At 50.0% G+C, this 14,174-nt stretch overlaps 1 protein-coding gene across 4 annotated transcripts in view; it reads left to right on the top strand.

Moving 5' to 3' along the window:
* ABR (ABR activator of RhoGEF and GTPase) overlaps positions 1-14,174 on the top strand; it is a 183,762-nt gene that overhangs the window by 28,012 nt on the left and 141,576 nt on the right. The window contains exon 1 of one of the 4 annotated variants that reach the window (XM_053212244.1): positions 10,851-11,392. The exons of the other annotated variants lie outside the window; for them this stretch is intronic. The gene's annotated coding sequence lies outside the window, so the exon portion shown is untranslated. Of the gene's footprint in view, positions 1-10,850; positions 11,393-14,174 lie in introns of those variants that run through there. 4 annotated transcript variants of the gene reach the window in all.

Raw genomic sequence — 14,174 nt, 5'->3', positions numbered from 1 at the left:
TCAAAATAAATAGAGAGAGAGAGATGGAGGCACCAGTCTTAAGAAAAATAAATGAATGAGCCTTGCCCACTGGTGTATTTCTTACAAACCCAAAATGGTCTGAAGGAGTCTAAGGGACACTAGGGTCTTCCACTTGCCTACATTCTCCTTTAGCAGTTGTACTTTTGGAGACCTGAGTAAGCAAACCCTTGCCTGATAATTTGAATTTCAGGTAACCCTCATCTGGATTTCAGATCTTCCATTTTTGCTAGGACGTTTTAAACCCTGTGAAAAGACATCGTTGAAGCGCTTCCAAGGAATGTTTTCAGATGCTAGGGACTGTAATAGTTCCCCCAAGTGCCCCTGGGGGAAATCCTGGAGACCCTGACCGTGGCTCCTGCCAGTAAGAGCTGGGGGAGACACCAAGAGGAAGTAGGCTGGCCTGGCGCCTAGGACAGGTGCGCCTGTGCTTTCCCGCTCTTTCCCCTTCTGCTCCTGGGATTTCCCCAGTGGATCTGACACCGAGGCCAGGAAACGGAAACTCTTTGATCTGTTTGTTTTAAAGCCTGAATAAAAGGTTGGAGCTGGTTCCTCCCGCTTTAGCCAGTGCCTTCTGGAATGTCCACCGCTTACGTCTAGTTGTTTGGCTGCAGCGTGGCCAGACCAACACACATGCCGCACCCCCTGGCCGGTCCCTTCCCACCACAGCAGGGAGAGCCTGGGCCTCCTTTCACCCCGCAAGGTGCTGAGGGTATGTAGGCAGATCCCCGGAGGGTTTCGGCATCTGCCTCAGAGCGCGAGTCAGAGAAACACGGCCCCATCCCTGAATACATTTGCATCACAATAACTGCGTAAACCGCAGAAACCGAGGCCGCCTCCCCTGCCGGGGTCCTCGAGCGTCGGGCAGCCACCCGACTTCTGGTTTGATGTCGGATTAATCACGCGTGCAGGTGGAGGCAACTCTGGTTGGCAACAAGGCTTAGCCGCGGCGCTCCGTTTCAAATTTAAATGCTGCTGCGTCCTGTCACGTGACCAGGAGCCTGCGGCCCCGCCCCCATCTGGCCCCGCCCCCTAGGAGCTGTCCGGGAGCCCCGCTGGGGTCAGAGGCCCCATCCAAGAGGGCCTCCCCAGGACCTGCTTCTCACACAGGCTCATGCTGGAACTAGTAGAGGACTTAGTAGGGAGAGCTGAATTTACTATTTCTGCAGGCGTCTGGGGCTTCCTCGTGTAAATAAGAGGGCCATTTGTCTTCAAACCAGTGTTTCCCAGCCTCAGTGTTTCAAACCCTAAACCTAGCAGGCTTTCATCAAGGGTCTGTGGATTAGGAATAGATGATGATGAATCATCTTCCCTTTCCTAGCAGGATCATCAAATTTCATGCAACATTTACCAAGAGCTAATATATGAAAACATGAAAAGGGTGTTATACACTCTGGTGGGCACACCATAGCCCGAGGTCCTTCAGAAGAGGGTTGGGAAGTTGGGTTCTTCGTCCACAGGGGAAATGCCCTTAAATGTGATCTCATCATTTATGTGTGTGTGTGTGTGGGGGGGAGGAATTCATATATACTAATTTCTAAGAAAATTTTTTTCTTAGTCCACCATTCTGATTTAGTGTTTACTCTGGATAATCCAAGGTTTACAATTTTAACATTTTAACATAAAATTACCCATATATCTTTTTTTTCTATGAGCACACTTAGACACTTCAGACCCATTTCCCTTTTGCCCAAGGCAGGTGCTTTATACTCGGAGTCTTGGAGAAAATTCTGTTCCTCAAGAAAGTCTATACTGAACTGACTTTTTCAGTTTCCGTTATCCTGGAAGCCTTTCAAAGACCTTTACCAGTCTAGAAGCTCCCAGGCTCTCTTAGGCCTGACAGCCCTGACTTTAAGGTGAAGGGATTATATTTTTCTAGATGGATCTTCTTTTTCTTGCTCTAGCAGCTATGGAATAGCAAAGTATGGAGGATACACACTTCTAATAGGGATTAGGGTTGCTTTGACTGTTTTAAAAATGCTAATGAGTTAACTCTGCAATAAAGATGAGACACCTACAGAAAACAAAGGGTGTGGTTTGGCTTTGGTAACCTCAGCACATCTCACAGTATCTCTTCACTGGGTTTGCTGTAACCTTTGCGGGGGTTGGGAGCTGTTTCACTTTTTGCCTTGTTTTGGCCCTCCAGAGAGTGGTGTGTGTGCGCCCACAAAGCTCAAGCAGCATAATGATGTTAGTTAACGTTGCTGAGTGTGTAGCAGGTGTGGAGCAGGCACCATGGAGGGTGTCTTAATATCTGTTATCCCATTTCAACCGTCTCAGATGAGGCAGTTACCATTACTATCCTCATTTCACAATGAAAGAAACCGAGGTCCAGAGAGATTGAATTATGGGCACCGGGTCTTAAACCCAGGTCTTTTCTGTCTCTGGAACCCACATCCTGACCATTAAACTCTGCATCCGGAATTGCAGCAGACCAGAAACTGGCCCCGTGACGCTATTGCTGATGTGATTGGTTTTGGATGGTCCTGCAACATGCTGGGTGCTTTTAGCAGCAGTGTTCTGGGGGAATTAGCAGGTGTCCCCACCCTCCTCCTGCACCTGGAATGGGAAGGTGGGCTAACCCAGCCGAAGAAGAGCCACTCTTGTGTGGGCAGTTCTGCTTTTGTAAAGTAATTGTCAGCTTGTCTCTTGGCCGGCAGTCCTTTGGACTCCTGAGCCAGGAAACAGGAACCTTTTGACAAGATTGGCTAAATTAATGTCTGGCCCAAGCCATGGCATTCTCCTCTAGGCTATCAACTCTTCAGTACCATGCCCCACGGATAGGGTGTCCTCCTGGGAAGCGTGCCTCAGCCCCATTGAGTATACAGGGGAATTCACCTGGGCATTGTCCCATGTCATCAGCTGTGGGGACCAGGACTGCTGCCTTGGAGTTTCACTGATTTCGTCTTGGCAGTTGTGGGGGCTTCTAACGTCAGAAATGCTTATGAAGACTGTGGCCACTGGGAGGTTTGTTGAAAATGGAACGGCCATCTCTCCCTGTTCCTTCCCCGAGCTTCCCAGTCAGAGTGCCTAGAATGTGTTGAAGGTGTGAGGAGATACTGATTGTTTCCATCTCTGCTTGCCCCAGCATGCTGTGCAGACACGGCATCTCTTGCCTGCGGCATGATGTGAAAAAATTTGATAAAGCACGTCTCTCCCCTGTTCTCCTGAGATTGGAATAGCAAACCAACCTCCATTTACTTTGTCCCTGTCACAGGTTGGGGTTTGGGTGGTGAATTCAAACCTCTCTTTGTCTTTACAGGAACCTCTGTTCCTGCACCTCCCTCCCTCCCCTCCTCCTCCTCAGTTTCCACCCTGGCCAATCCTAAAACTTCCTTCTAATCTCAAAGCTGTGGCCCAGCTCCATGGAAGAAAGAGTCCCCAGGTGCTATCAGGAGCAGTTCTCAGATTCCTACTGAGGACACTACAGATAAGACTATGTTTCTAGTATCCTTGGGCAGTGCTGACAAGTGGGTGATGTTCCTCCCTCCCCCAAGGAACCAGAGACATCTCGCTTGCACTGTGAGCAAAGTCGGATGATGAACTAGAGTTTCCTCCCAGCGGCTCATCTTTGTGTTTAGGGCCAAGGTGGCCTTGAGCAAGGTGAGGTTATGGTTCATCTAGACAGAACTTGTCTTGCTGGATGCAGGAGAGAATGAAAGCTGGACTGGCCACGGATCGGTGGCTGAGAAATTTGTGAGCGCATTCTGGAGAGCTGCTTTGATTATAACTCCTCAAAGACCCCCACTGTATGCATGTCCCAAAAGGCTGGAAAATGCTAATGTACATTTTACTCTTTTATTGTCTAAAAAATGTGTATTGTGGCTTCATTACTTGTAGAACAGGGGGGAAAAAGCCTGAATAAACTACTAGTTAAAAAAAAAACCAGACAGTCTATATGCCTCACACCTTCTATGTGGTCTTTTTGTTTTTAGTGTTTATTTATTTTTGAGAGAGAGACAGAGTGTGAGTGGGGGAGGGTCAGAGAGAGAGGGAAACACAGAATCTGAAGCAGGCTCCAAGCTGTCAGCACAGAGCCTGATGCAGGGCTCGAACTCACAGACCATGAGATTATGTCCTGAGCCCAAGTCAGATGCTCAACTGAGTCACCCAGGCGCCCCCACATGGTCTTTTGATGGCATGTGAGATGCATACAAGTGAGCAAATGACAGGGTGCTAATTGCAGTGTGGCTTCTGAGCTAGCAGCTTGGGTGTCCTTCACAGCAGGACGTTGCCACAGTTCAGGTTCCCCCATTCTTCCCTGCCTCTCGCAGACTTAGAACTTGTTTGCCAAAGTGTCTGTGACCCTGACTACTCCTGAGCAAAGCTTCTACACCTCCACCAGCTCCCTGAGAATGAGGGTCTTCATGGGAGAGAGTGCATTGACCCTGGAATCAGGCATCTTTACTTGCAGGGTCAGGCAGGCCAGGTGGGAAGTCAGCTGCTGTTGGTGTCTCAGGCTATGTTCTCCTTGGCAAGACAGATCTCTTCCTTTTGGATCCTGAAAGCCACGTTAGAAATTAGCAGAAGTGCTGCCACGGGTAGATGTGCCCATGTGTACTGACGTTGGCATTAGTAGTCTTTGTAGGAAGTCAAGGTTCCTTGTAGGACTGGAAGAAAATGTGGCCTGCTTTGTGTGCAGCTCCATGTGTGGTCTCTGAGAGAGAACAGCAGGAAGCCAGGGGCTCCGGGGGCCAGAGCTTCTCTCTGGCTGCTTCCTCATCTGTGGTTAGTCGTGGTGGGAGGCAAATTGGATTTCTTTTACAAAAGCGGCCTTTTACCTCTAGAAAAAAAACAAAAACAAAACATACCCCAACAACAGCAAAAAACAACAAAACAAAAAACAACTCGGCTTCCCTAAGGGCCTCGCGTCCCCAAAACTAAGCCCCAGGGTGGAGGCTCTGGCCTGCAGGAGCAGCAAAAGTTCCTATTTCAGCAGCCCCTAGCGTGGCTCTGCTCCAACGGGCTGTACTGTGCATTTGCCCCAAGAGCCAGGGATCTGAGAGGCAGAGTAGGGCTGGAGCCGGGTCCAGCTGGCGTTAAGGGGAGGCACCGCCTGTGTCCTTCCTGGCCTGTATGGAGCGGTTGTCTTCTGTTCGGGCTGCTTGGCACAGAGCCCACGTGCAGGGGCCACCTCTGGGGACTGCCCTCTGGTGAAACTGAGAACCAAGTCCTGATCTCATCTGGGGCTGCACTGGTCTCCCTCCGGTGGTCCCGGTCTCCTGCAGAGAGTGGAGAAACGCGACCCACAGCTCTGGGATCCAGGAAAGGGGCTCTTCCCAGCACCCTTCTCCCATTTGCTGGTGACTTGTGGCTACCCTCATGTGATGAGCACGTGGCTTTGTGGAGGAAAGAAACTTGCATAATCAGATAGAAATAGGAACCTGGAAAATAACTCAGTGGGCATGTAAGGGATTGGGCAATGAGTTGTCTGGAAGACTGGGCCATGGGAGGGGTGTCAGGGTGAGGAACCAGGTTTCGTCTCAGTCATGGCTAAGATCTAAGGAGGTCTCTAAAGCCTGAGTATTCGAGGGGTTGGGAGGCAGAGGGACAGTGTCTTCCTGTCTGCAACCTGCCAGCCTAGAAGCTGAGCATGGGGCTGACCTTGGAAGGGTCGGCCAGGGGCAGACGTCTGAAATCATTTAGCATGAGGCTGCTGCAGGTCCAAGTCCTCAACCATCCCCCTCTTCACCCCAGACCATGAGCTCAGGCCCTCTTTCCTGGTGGCTCTGGAATAGGAATGATTCTCTTAAGTGCTCCTTATAAATACTCAGCTGTGCCTGGCCCAGGCAGGGCTAGGGGGCTGCCTTTGTGGGAGGGATGCCTCAGAGATTAGATACCGCCTGCAGCATTGGAAAGTGCTCCCCCCAGATGGCACTGCAGGAGAACCAACGATCCACAGAACTTTTACCCTTTGAGTTTCTGTGAAAAGGTTTCTCAGCAGTGCAGCGTCCTTCCTTAGGAAAGTGAATGTCTTATACCTCACCATGTGGTGCTATCTTCCCCCAGGGCCTCTAGCTTTGTTCAGAGCACAAAGAATTTTTGAGAAAGTTCTGAGTGTACTACTGGTCCTCTTCTTTAGGGCCAGGGCAGTGGAGATGTGAAAATTTAGGTGAGGCAGGATGTAGAAATGATACCTCAGTTTTCTCTACCTTGTTGTAGTAATCATTTTACAATGCATATAAGTCATCACATTGTACGGCTTAAACTTCAATCTTTTTTTTTTTACGTTTATTTATTTCAAGAGAGAGAGACTGTGCGCACTGTGAGCTGGGGAGGGGCAGAGAGAGAGCAGGAGAGAGAGAATCCCAAGAAGGCTCCGCACTGCCACCGCAGAGCCTGCTGTGGGGCTCAAACCCACAAGCCTGTGAGATCATGACCTCAGCAGAAACCAAGGTCGCTCAGCCGACTGAGCCACCCGGCGCTCCTGTACACCTTAAACTTACACCATGTTATTTGTCAATTATACTCTAATAAACCTGGAAAGAAAAAAAAGTGAAAGTAACGTGCTTGACACAGTGCCTAGAACATACATATTGGTGAAGCCAGGACACACTGACTGAGGCTTTCAGTAACTGGATGCCTCTGCCCACAAATTCACAGGGAGGGGAGGGGAGGGGAGCCCAAAACTTTTATTGTTGGTGTTGCAGGGAAAAGGTGTCCCTTCTTTATGAAGACAGGCCCAAGAAAAGCTGCAAATGCTGTTGTGTCCCTGAATTCATGCTGAGGGCACATATTATATTAGCAACTGCCTATATTCTTCCCAAGTCCCCCCAAAACCTTCTCTTCCAGGCATCCATTCTAATTGCCCTCTTCACCCCCATTTCTGCCTGATTACATTTCTGGATAATTGCTTATGCTTTTCTCCCTCCCCCCCCCCCCCCCCCCCCCGCCAGAATGCACTGCCTCCCCACCCACCATTTTTGCCTGTGAAATATGAGGTGTCCTTCCGGGCCCTGGTTCAAATGACACTTCCTCTAAGAAGCATTTAGTCATTAACTCAGTTCCAACTGGTGGTCCCTCACCCCCTCCATGGCATACTGTCCACACCACTCTCTGGACCCACCAAGCACTGCCTTGCCTCTTGGAGACTTCTGGGCATGTCTCAAATCCACAATCACATGTATCCTGGGCAAAGGCACTGAGTCTTATATAAAGCTCAGGGAATATTCAATGGGCTGATGAACAACTTTTCCAGCCCTCAAAATCCATGGGACTTCCTGAAATATTGGGGAACTGAGGGGTGGGAAAGAAGAAAGTTTTTCCCCTCTCTTAGCAGCCATTTACTGGTCATCTGCCTCTCAAGGAATCACAGGACAGCTTTCATCCCTGCATGTCAAGGTAAGGAAACCAAGGTCCAGAGAGTGAAACGGGGTTTCTCAAGCTCACACAGCAGATTAGTGGCAGAGCCAGGGCCTGGACTCAGGGTATACTCAGTTTAGTGCTCTTTCCCTTCTGTGGAGGGAGTAGTGGAGTATTGAGGGGCAAAGACATATTCTGGGGTAGTCAGGATTACTTTGATAATTCAATGATTTAAATTTTTTTTTAACATTTATTTATTTTTGAAAGACAGAGGAAGACAGAATGTGAGTGGGTTTGGGGCAGAGAGAGAGGGAGACACAGAATCCGAAGCAGGCTCCAGGCTCTGAGCTGTCAGCACTGAGCCCGACGCACGGCTCGAACGCACGAACCCTGAGATCATGACCTGAGCTGAAGTCGGACGCTTAACTGACTGAGCCACCCAGACGCCCTGATAAGTAAATGATTTAATACAGAGTCCTTAGATCAGCTCTGCCACCATAAGCACTGTGTGTTTGCTGCTATCACCCTTATTATTATTATTCCTCTGCCCATCATTGACAACTACGACTTCCTCCCACCAGTCCCATCATTTCAGGGCAGGGAGGAACCCTGGGAATATTACCTATGCCAGTACATCCTTCCTAGGCAGCAGCTAAGAAGCTGGTGGGTAGCTTTAGAGGACTAGCCATCTGGGTTACTGACCCTAGGGGCCTAGGGTGATTTTTCTAGACCATGATAGAGCCAAGGCCCAACAAATGAAACCTTGAGTAAAAATTGGGTGTTTTGTCTCTTTCTTTCAGTGAAGGGAAAATGAAAAGGAATCTTCTTCCTTTTCTGCATGTTCCCAACAGACTGGGCGACTCTGGCACAGTGCCTCCAGGGCTCCCTGGCCCCAGGGGCCTCCATGGCTCAGTGCAAGCAGCAGCCACAGAGCCTGCTGTCTGTCTGTCTGGCGCTCTGTCAGGCAGCCTTCAGACCCTCTCAAGCTAGGTCCTTGGGAAGACAGGGTGTCCAGAGTCAGTTTCCACGTCCTTCTCCCATCACTGAGCTGAAAGCAAGATTTCTCATCTCTGATTGGAGGGACACCAAAGTAATCACCGGAACCCAGTGAGTGTCAGCGCCCTCCGACAGGCCCCCGGAACAGGGGAGTTCAGCATTGCTGCAGGCAAGTGGCATCTTGTTTCTCTGATTCCCAACTTCTGTCCCCTGCCACACAATGGGAGGGGAGACTGGACAAGTGCACACCCAGGGACTGCTTTTCTTTTCCCAGAGAAGAGCTGCAATTTGCCTCCCTCCTCTAAAAACAAATGTAATTGCAAATTTGGGACGGGCCCACGAGAAGGACTCTGAGAATTGAGACCAAAGTTCCCTTAGTGGGCTGAACCATTTCTTGGTTTCTATTCCATTTCCATGTTGGAGTCTGATTGGGTAGAAAAGAGTGCAGCATTAAATGCTGGCTGCTTCGTAAGGGAGCCCTGTACATTGGGGAGTTTTTAGTTGGGATTTCATGTGAATAGTTAGGAACTAATTAGAGCAGCAATTCTCTTGCCCCAAATCTGATTCTAGGATCCTGTTGGTTTTTTTCTGAGTCTTTCCAGAGAGCGTGACCCCTCTCATGACATCCCAACCAGCCCAGACATGTGTTTTTGTTTTGTTTTGTTTTGTTTTTCTTCTCCAGCTGGTGGAGCTGAGCTGGCTGAGGAGTCTATACTCCCTCATTCCAGAGCCTTTGTGACCAGGAACATATTTGGCCATCCCTTCATTCATGTACTCATTCATTCACTGAAACCACTATTTCAGGGTGCTGGGGTTACAGTGGTGAACAAGAGAGAGGTGTTTGGAATCCTCTTGGAGGGCTCAGTCTAGCAGGAGAGACAGACACTGAGTGGTTTACAAAAGCACCAAGTAACCTGAAATGCAGGCCTCCCTAGTCTGGTGGTTAGGGAAAGCTTCCTAGCAGAAGTGATATTCAAGTTAAGATCGGAGGGAAAATGAAGAAATGTCCAGGCATTTTAGCTGGAAATACCATCCTGTGCAAAAGTTCTGAAAAAGCAAGAGAGACCAGGGGACTGAAAGATGAAGCTGGAAGGAAGTAAGGGGCCAGGCCACAGGGACTTGTGTGCCACCAAAAGGATGTGGGTCTTTTTTCTGCCAGCAGTGGGAAGTGCTCTAGTTGCTGTGGGTTGCTGGGCAAGTTTTCCCTCCAATTGACCATTCTGTGTTGACGTCAGCCTCATGAGCTTGGGACTGTGTAAACTGACAGACTCAAGTCAAATGTGACCACTGTGGGGCTTGTTTTGGCTATCGCAGCCAGACTTTTGTTCTTTTCCACTCTCCCTTTGTTAGAATACATGTCACATGTGTTGGTTTCTTATGTCAGCTGCTGGCACCAGACTGTGTTCATGAGACTAAGCAGACTAGCCCAGGACAGAGTGCAATGAACTTGGGGAAGGAGAAATTAGGAGTTACAAGGTTTTATGACTAGAACCTCAAAGTGCCTTATGTAAAAGATGGGTGTTCTGGGTCAGTTCAGGGAGAGAAAGCCAGCGCTAGGTTGAATCATCCATGTGGGAAGGATGGCGGGGTGGTCCCTTGGGGGAAAGGGGTGACTGGTCTTCTGTGATTCTTCTCGGACACTGTCTGGTGTTCCTAACTGTCTGAGTTAGGCCGCCTACCCATCTGCCTCTCCCTTTCAAGGGTCATGACTGCCCAACACAAGCTGAGTACAGGTGTATACCCAGCTTCTGGGAAGGGGCATCCCTTGTGAAAGTGGCCCACTTCCTCTCTCCTTTTAAGATTATAAAGGTGAAATTTAGAGGACATCAAAAGGTGAAATTTAGGACATCAATGGAAGAATGATGGGGAAACAAAGAGGGGGTATGAGCTTGCCAAGAGACCATCTTCATTTTCCCCCTAACCAAATAGTGTTCTCAGCACTTTGACATAGTGTTCTCAGCACTGTTGGGGACAGACATTGTTTGGGGGAGTTCTGCATTTTGCAGGATACTTTAACATCTCTCGCTTTAAAATGGTCCTACAAAAAAAATTTAATAAAATACTCCTACACATTTGCAAATACTTCTGTGGGGCAGTACCAACTACGCCTCCCCTGATTGAAAGCCACTGTTGCAGTGTTTACAGGCACAGGATACATACACATAGCTGTGCTCCAGGTCCTGCAGCTAGCAAGCCAGGAAACTGGAAAAATCACCACCCCCCTCCCCCCCCCCCCCCATTTCAGAATATCTTAGAGAAGCTTTTGTCAAGTGGGGTGGTTATTCTTCCTGGGCTACTCATGGAGGTTCCCGATGTCTCCTGACCCCAAATGGAGTTCCTCCTGCCTTCCCTAGCCTCATTACTCACAATGGTAGCCTGGAGCTCAGGCAAGGTTGAGATTTGAGTACAGGCATTTCCAGGCCTCTTGTCTGGACTGTGGCCAGGGTTGGCAGGACCGTGTCTGGCGGCTGAGGTGCTGCTCTGTTGGGCCACCAGATGGCACTCGGGAGCCCCCCGCCGTCTGCCGCAGGACTGCTGGTGGCAGGAGTGACTGCAGAGGGAACTTGCCTTAAGGAGGCCTGGTCCTTAAAGAGACAGGGCCACACAACCGCAAACTTGCACGGTAACCCCAACACAAGACTCCCCTGATGACAGGCACCACTGACTAGGCTCTGATGCTCCTTTGTCGTCGCCTTCCTGAATGTCGAGCCACCACCTCTTGGAGCCAATCTCCTTGACAGCCTGTCCTCAGCCCCTGCGGCCACTCCTGGGCCTGACAGGGCCAGGGCCAGCCTGGCTGGTGGCGTCACAGCTCCTGGCAGAGCAGCACGGGGCTGGGATGCATCTGCAGAACTCTGGCTGAGAGAACCAGAAGCACAGCCAGCTTCAGCGGAATGGTGGCCACAGGAGGGCAGAGGGCCAGCCTGTGAGCTCTGACCCCAGGTGGACATGCCTCTGCTTTACTCAGAGCTGATAAGGTTGGAACCGCTGAACTTTGTCTCTGGACTTTGGGGACTTAAAGAATCCTTCAGTCTCTTCTGCTGGCTTCTTTCCAAATGCTGACGGGGATGCTGTGGTGAGTAAATTAGGAAGGGGTCTCCACACTCTACTGTTGAGCCCTCTGATCGACTCTTTAGGAAACCTCTCACGTTGACCCCTGGGGGGGGTGATCTGAGCCAAGTCGGGTGAGGAGGGCCACTTTAGCCGGGGGTTGGCATGAGACTCTCCCGAAATTGCATATGGTATAGTGTATACTTAGCGTAATCTAAGGCAGCTACTGTGTCCAAGAAGCTGGGCTCGCTGTGGCCACTGGCCATGGGAGCTGGGCATGTGGGTATGTGTGGGGAGCTCCATGACTACAGGGAGTTGGATGTCACTGTGCCTTCTCCTGGCCATGCTGCTGAGGGAGGCAGCAAAGGGATGAATGCAGTTCTCTGGTTTATGTCTTGCCAGGGCTGCAGATATTTCTTACGACTCAAGCTGACACAAAACTTTGGGAGAAATAAATAATTGGGGAGGGCTTTGAGTTAATCTGTGCTATCTGTAGATCTCACTGTCATTGGCAAAGCAAGGAGGCTGGGAAGAGACAGGTCAGAAGAGGACAAAGGCCAAGACTTCTCCCTAAGAGGTGACCCAATAGAGGCCTGGAGAATTTTCTGCTTTCCAGGCCCTAGGCGGTGAGGGTGAATTTCAGAACAGTAAATGCTGCTTTACTGTACCAAGGTAAAGGAAATGAAGCAAGGACCCAGAAACAGCCCTCCCACCCAAGGTCGGCTAAGAAGCAGAGTTTATAGTCTGGAAGTCATCTGCCTAATCTACCTGGGTACCCACCTACAGACTCAAAAGATGAGATGGGAAAGGTTCAAGATTGGCCCAAGGCATAGAAGCAGTGGGGTTCAGTGGGGACTGGAGTTCAGGAAACTGTCACTGGATTGATTGCATCTAGTTTATCTCCAGAGTCATCTGCCCTGTTGTAGTAGATGGGGCTTTCTTTGAAAACCAGCTCTGTTTTTGCTGAATCATTGGTGGCCCTGGAGGGGAGGCGGGGGGGGGGGGGGGGGGGGGCGCGTTCTGGAATGACACTGCTTTACATTCCCCCTATGGCTCCAGTTTCTTCCTCTGTCTGAGTTTAGCTTCATTCTGTTCATTCATTAGTTCACTCTTATGGCAGCCCAATACAGAGATTACACACCTGGACTCTGGATTCAGCATCTCAGTTCATTTCCAAGTATTACCAGCTACTAGCTGGCCAGTGACTTAGCCTGTCTACTTCTGGGGTAGGGAGCCTAGAGCAGTGCCTATCTCATTGGCTTATTATGAGGATTAAGTGAGATAACCTACATGAAGCACATAGAGCAGGGCCCCACACTTAAGACGCACTCAGTAAATGTTAGCTGTCATTCGTTTGATTTATTCAACCCGTATTATTGAACGCCATTCTGTTGGGCTTTGGGCAGAAAGTCTGGTCTTGGGGCACAATATGATTATGGCTGCTTTACAGTCTACCCGAGTCAGTCATCCACTGGGCAGAGTGCTGTGGATACCCCAGTGAAAAAAGATGCACTTCCAGCTTTGAAAGAGCTGATCTGGCAGGAAGGATACAAAGTCTTGGGGTTTTTTTGGCTATCATAGTCTGGTTTTTGTTTTTGTTTTTACTTTAATGTTTATTTATTTTTGAGAGAGTGTGAGTAGGGGAGGGGCGGTGGTGGGGGGACAGAGGATCTGAAGCAGGCTGTGCATTGACAGCAGCGAGCTGCTGGGCTCGAACTCACAAAACTTGAGATCATGACCTGAGCTGAAGTCAGCTGCTCACCCAACTGAGCCACCCAAGCGTTTTTGTTTTTGTTTTTGTTTTTTTAATTTGAATGCATAGGCCCTCCATCCCCACCTGTACATCTAACCTCTGGACACTGGTACCCCCTGCCAGCCCCAGCATGGGGAGAGGTGAATGGACATCCTTTTCACCAGCAGTGATCTCCAGGTGATCAAGGAAGCAGGGACTCCCGGAGCCTTCCTGTTGTGCACAGTGGAGCAGGATTTGCTAACAGTGAGGAGGCAAGAAAAGTGGAGATACCCAGTTTTGGCTGTAAGCACAGTCACCCTTTTTCCATCCTGGCTGAGTGGCTGGTAGAATCAAGTGCTGGTTGTTGTGAAGGCAGTGAGTGGCACACCTGGGAATTAAGGGCAAGGCCGCTGACCTTCAGAATGGGATATATCTCCTTCCCACTCAGCCTCTCATCATCAGCCCAGCACTACGGGCAAGGCAACCGACCCTTAAGTCCCCCTTAAATCAACGGGTGGTGAGGCAGGAGCAGGTGGCCACCAAGGGAGGTGGGGAATTGAGGACAGCCTACCTGCAAAGGTGGGGAGTGTTCACTCAAAAGCCTAGACAGAGAATGGTTAGTGTGGGCTGCGAGGTGAGGTGCGTTGAGTGCTGATTCAGTGCCTTGGGGTACTCAGGCAGGTCTGCACTTCGCTGAATCAGGGCAGTCTGCGCACAGGAAAGCCCCTCCGCCACTCTGAGAGATTGGGGTTGTTGGCAGAGCACTTAACCTTTGGCACAATGCAGATGAGAATGATTATTTAACTCCTTCCTTACTAGGAAGTTGGATTGGGTCTCTCCAAATTCCTCCCCCATCCTTAGTGCCAGGAATCTGGAGACTTCTGTTCCGGTCTCAAAACACCCTGGTGCTCAAAGACCCACACACCTGTCTCCAAGCCAAGAGTTGGGCTGTGTGGTGTTAACCACCCACTGGAAGCCACCAGAAAAGGCATCAAGGGCATCTTGAGGTAACTACCCTTTCCCAGGACACGTGTATGAAACTGTGTGTGGAGATGGAGGAGGGCTGGAAGGGTTT

The sequence above is a fragment of the Acinonyx jubatus genome, chromosome E1 (assembly GCF_027475565.1).
Source record: "Acinonyx jubatus isolate Ajub_Pintada_27869175 chromosome E1, VMU_Ajub_asm_v1.0, whole genome shotgun sequence".
Lineage (NCBI taxonomy): Eukaryota > Metazoa > Chordata > Mammalia > Carnivora > Felidae > Acinonyx > Acinonyx jubatus.
This window is presented reverse-complemented; position numbering and strand designations above follow the sequence as displayed.